The following is an 8,723-nucleotide window of genomic DNA, read 5'->3' on the forward strand; positions in this document are numbered from 1 at the left end:
CGATTTTTCCGTAGGAGTGGAAACCTACCTGCGGCGAGATCGTGAGTATTGACGAGTCTTATGCAGCTCTTGCGTTCTCTCCCTTCCAGGGCCAGAGTGGAAACCTACTGGTCAGGGTTGCGAGAAACAGTTGGTTATGATCACGACAGTGATGTAGTCATACCGCCGTACTCTAGCTCTAGAATCCATATATTGTTATCCGTCAATCCCAATCTATCTACCTTAATGTTAAAACCGATTATGATCCCTTAGAGTTCCCAAAAGCTCAGCGTTTTTAGCCATAGTTTACAATTCCATCGATTTTTACTTGCTTTCTTAGACCTGCATTTCAATTTCCTTAGTTCGTTATTTACTTGCTTTATTTACCTTTCATGCGATATTTTACTTGCCTTATTTTTGTTTAGTTCGATATTTTACTTGTTCTACTGCCTTTCATTCGATTTCTTTACTTGTCTTTTAGGATAGATTTATTTGCTTTATTTTCCTTTAGTTTAATTCAAGAAAAACAACCAACCTTTAAAACCAATTTAGTCTAGACATAAAGTTAAAAACCGTAGAAGAATACCAGACACACAAATCTATGTGGATTCGATCCCTAAATACTACAACAGATTAGCTGTGCACTTGCGGCTTTCTTTTGTTTTGTTAAGGGTAAAACTTGTTCCCTCACGTAGTTGACACACTCAGCACCGCATCAAAGCTTGGCCGTATGAATAACACCAGGGTTATAGGTCGAGAAGAATGTAGAGGCTAGAACTCGGTTGGCGTATCTGATCGCAGGGTTTCTGATACAACTTGTCTTGCTCTTGCCTCCCAAGTAGGGTCCAAAAGCGATTGTTTCCCACAAGGCAGCCAACTCTTCTTTTGGGTACACAAACTTGTCAAGCGAGCTTCCGTTCCTTTCAAAACCAAATATCTCATCAAGCTCCTTGAAACTGACATTGTAGTGCACGTTTTCCATATCAAACTCAATGTGGCCGAACCCTTTGCCATGTAAGCGCTTGGGATCTCGCTTGGGGTAAATGACAACCTCCAAAGTGGCAAGAAACTGTTGTGTGATCCCCTCATAAGCAACATCGCTCATCAGAAAGAACTCGGCCAAGCCCATGTTTCGAAAGATGAGGGTAACATCATCGAGTATCTCAAGCTTCCTCAACAACTCCACATCAGGAAACCGACCTTGAGCCACTCTTATAGAGTTAAAGTGGTCCAAGTACTCCTCAGTAGTTGGGAAATGCTCTTCCTCGGGCTCGGGCTTTGGTTCCTTCTTGGCCTTCTTGCCACAGTTGGCTTCATGAGGGACTATGGCTCTGAGCTCATCTTCATCGGACCCAACTGCTGCCTGCTTCCCATTCTTTCTTGATTCAAGAGCTGGTGCCGGAGTGAGATCGGCGTTCCTCGCTCGTTAGCGGCTGGCTCGCCATCGGGTCTTGTTGACTGTTTCTTGCTTGTTCCACCATTACGTGCCAAGGAAACAGCTTTTCCTTTCGTACCTCTCCTCTGGACCTCGCTTTTGTTCATCTCATGAGCAGGAACGGTTCGTTCGCCGGTCATCTGCAAGGCAGATTCTCAAGGAAACCGTTAGAATCACGTGTATCGCTAAGCACATGTATCTCAAGATAGCAAGACAGAGCTTTTTCTCTAAAAGACCGGTTTTATGGCTTCTTCAAACATCAAAGATATTAACAATAAGCTAGAACAACCGGAGAGAGAAAAGATATCAAGACAGACAGCTCAACAACTCAGTTCACCATTAAAGCCGATTCCAAGCGCATTTTCTCAAGAATTTTAAATACTTAAGAACAAATGATTTTCAGTGCAAAGACCAGTTTTTCATGCGTTGTCTATCCTGATGGAATTTTTAAAATTATTCCCAAAGGCCGATATGTTCTAAAAGAATCGATTCCACATTTTACAAACATTTAAGCTCGCAAAGAATGAAGGAAAAAGATGAGTTCATTAAGATGCAAATACCTTTGGGAATCCAAGATTCAAGCTCAGTGAGATGCTTATGCAGAATAGACAACACCCTAACGAGTCTAGAGCACTTGGAATCACGTGAAATGAATGAGAAATGAGAGAGTTGTGTTCGCGAAATGCAGAGAAAAGGGTGAAGAAGGCAAACTCTGCGTTTTGGCTCGGTATGGAGGCTGGTATGGGCTGGAGCGCGCTTTCCAGCTGGCATTTGGACTGTTGTGTTGCTGGTCCCCCCCCCCCCCCTCTGCTCCAGCTCTAGCCGTTGACCGCGCCAAAAACCATCTTGACCGGGCGTTTAAATTCAAAATGCCGCGCAAAGCTTTCAAGTGGACGCGGTAATGGAATGACGTGGGCCGTACGGTCTAAACCAAATTTTCTCATGTTAACATGAGCGGCCTCGGCTTGTTCCACCACGAGGGCACCAAGCCGAGTGGTTTGAGTTCATGTTAACGAGTAATTCTCCGTGGCCTTCAAGTCTTTTCCTTAGACCACGCAAAGCCTCTTCTTCGATCTAAGTGTTCCAAGTGTTCTTGTTTCTGATCGTTCTTGAAACCGGGCACCTCGACACGCTCCACCACGAGGGTATCATGCCGAGGTCGCTTATTTTAACAAAGAACACTTGGTGCTTGGGGGTTTAAACGGGCTGGCCTTGGTGTAAACTGGTCGCGGCCTCGGATTGAGGTTTTTGACCGTTTTAAGTAAACATCGCTCCTCGGTATAATTATACCGAGGTGTTTACACCGTGAGCCTCCCCCACACTTAGTCATTTCACCACTTCTCTTCACATACACGGCCATGATGGAAATAAGTCGAGGAGTTTAGCTGAGGTTCTTAAGCTTTTAATCGGCAAAAAGTGACCGCGGTATTTATATACCGAGGGTCGATACCGAGGCTATGAATACTCTTTGACTTAAATCATCAGGCCGTGTCTTTTTCAAACTTTTCTCTCAAGGCTCACTGTCTAACTCCTTAAACACTTAACAAACCCTTCAAAAAGCTTCAAATAAAAAGAAAAAGAAGATGAAAAACGGAATATGTACAAGGATAAGCTTGGGGTGTCTCCCAAGAGCACTTTGTTTAACGTCGCTAAGTTTGACTTTTCATACCTTCTCAGGCTGATTCCGGTTCAAGAAGAGGAACTGAAGTAGCTCCCTCTCTTGTTTCTGATGCCAAGTAATGTTTTACCCTCTGACCGTTTACCACAAAGCCTTGTCCATCTTTTCCTTTTAACACGACGGCTCCATAAGGCCTTACTTCAAGAATTGTGAACTGACCGGACCACCTAGACCTCAGCTTCCCAGGGAATAGCTTAAGTCTTGAGTTAAACAACAGAACTTGGTCCCCTTCTTTGAACTCTCTCTTGTGTATCTTCTTGTCATGGAGCGCCTTGGTCCTTTCCTTGTAAATTTTAGAGCTTTCAAAAGCGTCTAAACGGATCTCCTCAAGCTCGTGAAGCTGTAAAACCCTTTTCTCTTGTGCGGTCCTGATATCAAAGTTCAGAAGTTTTACTGCCCACAAGGCCTTGTATTCCAACTCAACCGGTAAATGGCAGCTTTTCCCATAAAGCAAGTTAAACGGTGAGGTTCCAATGGGGGTTTTGTACGCGGTTCTATAGGCCCACAAAGCATCATCAAGTTTCTTTCTCCAATCCTTCCTAGATGAGCTCACGGTTCTTTCCAAAATCGCCTTTATCTGTCAGTTAGAAACCTCCACTTGGCCGCTGGTTTGCGGATGATAAGGGGTGGCCACCTTGTGCTTTACTCCGTGCTCCTTCAAAAGACTCTCAAGATTCTTGTTGATGAAATGGCTTCCCCCATCACTGATAACTACTCTTGGAACTCCAAACCGTGGGAAAATGATACTCTTGAAGAGTTTTACCACCACTTTTGAATCGTTGGTCGGAGATGCGACCGCTTCAACCCATTTACTCACATAGTCAACTGCGACAATGATATACTGGTTCCCGTATGAGCTTACAAAGGGACCCATGAAGTCAATGCCCCAACAGTCGAAGACCTCTACTTCAAAGATTGGGTTTTGGGGCATTTCATTCCTCTTGGATATGTTACCGTGCCTTTGACAAGCTTCACACCTCGAGACTACATCTTGAGCGTCCTTGAACATAGTCGGCCACCAGAAACCGCTTTGTAAAACCTTGGCAACCGTCTTGGCACCTAAGTGACCACCATACGATGAGCCGTGACATTCTTGTAGCACCGGATGGATCTCTTCTTCGGCCAAGCATCGCCTATAGAGATGGTCCTTGTTAAGCACGTAAAGATACGGCTCATCCCAATGATACCTCATCACATCTCTAAAGAACTTCTTCCTCTGATAAGTATCAAGATCTGGTGGCTCTAAACCACATGACAAGTAGTTCACTAGGTCCGCGAACCATGGGAGGCTTCTTTCCTTGATCGTGTTGGCCTCCTCCACTTCTAAGTAAGACCTGACTAGCATGAGATGTTCCTCGGGTAAAGCATCATCTATGGGGACCTGTTCTTCAATCCTCAGCCTAGAGAGGTGATCTGCGGCTACGTTTTCAATGCCTTTCTTATCAAGTATCTCCATGTCAAATTCTTGGAGCAACAAAACCCATCTTAGAAGCCTCGGCTTAGCATCTTTCTTAGACATCAGATACCTCAAGGCCGCGTGATCTGTATAAACCGTGACCTTTGATCCCACTAGATAACTCCTGAATTTATCAAAAGCAAACACAATGGCAAGCATTTCCTTCTCGGTGGTGGCATACTTTTCTTGAGCCGAGTCGAAGGTGCGGCTTGCGTAATAGATCACATGAAGCTTCTTATCTTTCTTTTGCCCCAAAACAGCTCCCACGGCATAGTCAGGTGCATCAGTCATCACTTCGAATGGTAGGGACCAATCGAGGGCTTGTACAATCGGTGCACTGATCAAAGCTTCCTTAATTCTCTTAAACGCTTCCTCACTCTCTTCATCAAAGACAAACTCCACTTCTTTGCACAATAGCCTAGTTAAGGGTCTAGCTATCTTGGAGAAATCTTTAATAAACCGCCTGTAGAACCCTGCGTGGCCAAGGAAGCTTCTTATCCCTTTTCCAGAATTCGGAGCTTGTAGGTTCAGCATCATCTCGATCTTAGCCTTGTCCACCTCAATGCCCTTCTCTGATACCTTCTGTCCCAAGACAATGCCTTCTTGGACCATGAAATGGCATTTTTCCCAGTTCAAGACAAGCCTATGCTCCTCACATCGCTTTAGAACCTGAGATAGATTAGCAAGACATTCGGAGAAAAAGGAGCCGTATACGGAGAAATCATCCATAAACACCTTAACTTTCTCTTCAATTAGATCAGAGAAAATGTGCATCATACATCTTTGAAAAGTGGCCGGTGCATTACACAAACCGAAAGGCATTCTCCTATAAACATAAGTGCCATAAGGGCAGGTGAATGTCGTTTTCTCTTGATCTCGGGGTCTATGGGTATTTGAAAGAACCCCAAGTATCCATCAAGAAAACAATAATAAGGATGATTAGCTAGCCGTTCAAGCATTTGATCAATGAATGGTAAAGGAAAATGATCTTTTCTTGATGCAGAATTCAATTTCCTATAGTCAATGCACATGCGATGGCCGGTTATAGTTCTTTGGGCTATGAGTTCATCCTTATCGTTTTTCACCACCGTGATCCCACCTTTCTTGGGCACAACGTGTACAGGAGATACCCACCGAGAGTCAGAGATTGAATATATTATCCCTGCCTCAAGGAGCTTTAGTATCTCCTTCTTAACCACCTCTTTAAGGTTCGGGTTAAGGCGACGTTGGTGCTCAATAGAGGACATAGCTGGGTCCTCTAGGTGGATCCTGTGGGTGCATATGTCAGGAGAGATCCCTCTAAAATCGGCCAAGGAATACCCTATGGCTCTCCTGAATTTTTTTATTTCACTAAGCAATGCACGTTCTTCATGTTCAAGCAAGCTATCGTTTATGATCACAGGAAATTTAGAGTTTAGACCCAAGAACGCATACCTGAGCCCTGTTGGTAGAGGCTTGAGCTCAACAGGGGGTGCATCAGCCTCATTCCAATCGGCATCAAAGCTGTATTGGGTTGGAACAGCTTCCTCGGCCTTTTCTTTGTTCTCGCGCGGTTTACCATCGGCCTCGGCACAAGCTGTCACGGCCATGATATCCCGAGGTGTCTCCTCTATTTCCTTGGACCCCTCGCTGTCTAGAATGTCGAGGCTACTCTTCTTGAGCTCTAGAAATCTCGTCTCAGCTCCAAGTTCCTTCGGTTGGTCCAAAAGAAGCTTGTACACCTTGCTTTCATCGTTTAAGTAGCCGTGCTCGCTTTGTTCCCGTGTTAAGACCACTTGTAACGGATCTTCTGAGTTCAATTCCTCTAGGAGCTCATCAGCTAGCTCCTCCATAACTTCCACATAGAAAACCTGACCTCCAATGGTCGGTTTCTTCATCATTTCCTTCACATTGAACTTCATAGTCTCGGAACCGATGTGTAGTTCAATCATACCCCCTCTTACATCGATTATGGCTCCTGCGGTCGCTAAGAATGGTCGGCCCAAGATAATAGGGTCTAATGGTTCCTCATCCATCTCAAGAACTATGAAGTCCGTGGGGATTTCTATCTCACCGATTCTCAAAGGTAAATCCTCAAGCAACCCCACCGGTAGTCTAACCGATCTGTCAGCTAATACAAGAGAGATCTTGGCCGGCTTGTAACTTTTGTATCCCAGTCTCTTGGCCACCGTGTAAGGCATTAAGCTCACAGAAGCTCCAAGATCACATAAGCAGTTTGAGAACTTCAAGTGACCTAAAGCACACGGTAAAGTAAAGTTGCCCGGATCGGATAACTTTCTTGGTATAGATCTTCTTTGTATTATAGCGCTGCACTCATGGCTCAGTATTACCATACCCTGGAGCTCCTTTTTCTTGTTGAGGATTGCGTCCTTTAGAAACTTTCCAAGCTGAGGTATAGCTAAGAAAGCATCTATGATGGGTAAGGTAAGTTCCGTGTTCTCCAAGTGTTTCTCAAAGACCGCCTTGGCTTTGTCTAGGATTTTCTTTTTGAAACGCCCTGGGAATGGTATCTTGGGTTGGTAAGGTGGTGGTGGGACATATGGCTTTTCAAGCTCAGTTGTCTTCTCCACCTCTTTCCCTCTGTCTTTAACTGGTTCCTCCTCCAAAACCTCTTCTTTACGCGCATCATCTGAGGCTCCCTCCCCCTCTAATTGCTCATTGGCCTCAATGAGCTTTGTCTTAGGCACTGGAGCTTGTAATTCTTTACCACTCCTCAATGTGATAGCGTTCACATATTCCTTGGGGTTTGGCTCCGGCTTACCTGGTAAAGCCGGGCCTCTTGATGATGTAGAGGCTTGGTTTTGCTTAAGCTCTCTGATATCTTGCTGCATTGTCGCGTGCTGGCTCTTCACTCTCTGCTGACCCTGTAACAGTTGCTGTAAAATCCCACAGACATCGGTTCCCATCTGATTCTGACCCGTTCCCTGAATCTGTTGCGGATTACCCATGGGCTGCGGATTGAACCCTGGTGGAAACTTGTGTTGCTGCGGTTGGCTGGTGAAGTTGTTACCCTGAGGCCCTTGATTCTGCTGAGTGTAACCGTGCTGTTGCCCACTGAACTGTTGCTTGGGCTGGAAGGTATTCTGAAAAGGGGCTTTCTGAGCATAGCTTTGTTGTTGTTGAGCAGGGTACACTTGGTCTTGAGGGTTAGCTACATTTGGGTTTCGGTATGAGAGGTTTGGGTTAGTGTTGTAGTTGTTAAACCGCTGATACCTCTGCTGATTCCCTATGTAGTTCAGCTCCTCTTGAGTTAGACCATCTTCATTAACATTGTCAAAACTTGGCCCTTGCTCATCAAACTCGCCTACAAAGTGTATTGGCTTTTGAGTCGCCATTAAAACTTTGTCAAGCTTGCTCTGAAGCTCTCTTATATCCTTCTTCATACGCTGTTCATCACTGGATCCCTCTGAACGGTTTGCCCTATCAAAATCTTCTCCGTACGTGTCATTAGACATGGCGAGGTTTTCCACTAGTTCCATTGCCGCATTGATCTCTTTCCCAAGAAAGTTTCCATTTGAGGCTGTATCGAGTTGGTTTCTGATCTTGGGGAGTGCACCTCGGTATAAAGTACTCAAGAGGGATGCCTCTGAGAAGCCGTGGTGTGGGCATTGGTTAGTATAACTCCTAAACCGTTCCCAAGCTTCACTAAAGCTCTCATTGTTGTGTTGCGTGAAACTTGAGATCTGATTCCTGAGCTTAGCCGTGCGTGATGTGGAAAAGAACTTTGATAAGAACGCCAATTTACATTGCTCCCATGTTTGTATAGAACCCCTCGGGAGGTTCTTTTCCCACTGGTGAGCTTTATCACCGAGGCTGAAAGGGAAAAAGCGTAGCTTGAAGCTATCTTCTGAAACGCCATTGATCTTGGTTAAGTCGCAAACCCGATCAAACTGATCCAGATGCTCGAGAGGATCTTCTCCGGCTAGACCGTGAAACTTGGAGTTCTGCACCATATTGAGCAGGGAAGCTTTAACTTCAAAGTTGTTATTTTGAACTGGTGGAGCTTGAATCACGGCTCGATATTGGTGCGCATTAGCTCGGTCATTTTCTCCAACAAAGACCGGAGGAGGTTGTCTCTGAGCTGGTGGCGGTGGCGGATGAACATGGTGGGCTTGTTGCTCGTTTCTATTAGCTTGTTGTTGGTTTTGCTGAGCAAGCCGTTCGTTCCTTTGAGC

At 45.2% G+C, this 8,723-nt stretch overlaps 1 non-coding gene across 1 annotated transcript; it reads left to right on the forward strand.

Moving 5' to 3' along the window:
- The first annotated feature begins 8,139 nt into the window (after positions 1-8,139).
- LOC112084706 lies at positions 8,140-8,246 on the forward strand. Its single transcript, XR_002898367.1, has one exon. It is a non-coding gene; the product is annotated as a small nucleolar RNA R71 (small nucleolar RNA).
- Positions 8,247-8,723: the final 477 nt, after the last annotated feature.

Source organism: Eutrema salsugineum, unplaced genomic scaffold, assembly GCF_000478725.1.
Source record: "Eutrema salsugineum unplaced genomic scaffold, Eutsalg1_0 scaffold_4, whole genome shotgun sequence".
NCBI lineage: Eukaryota > Viridiplantae > Streptophyta > Magnoliopsida > Brassicales > Brassicaceae > Eutrema > Eutrema salsugineum.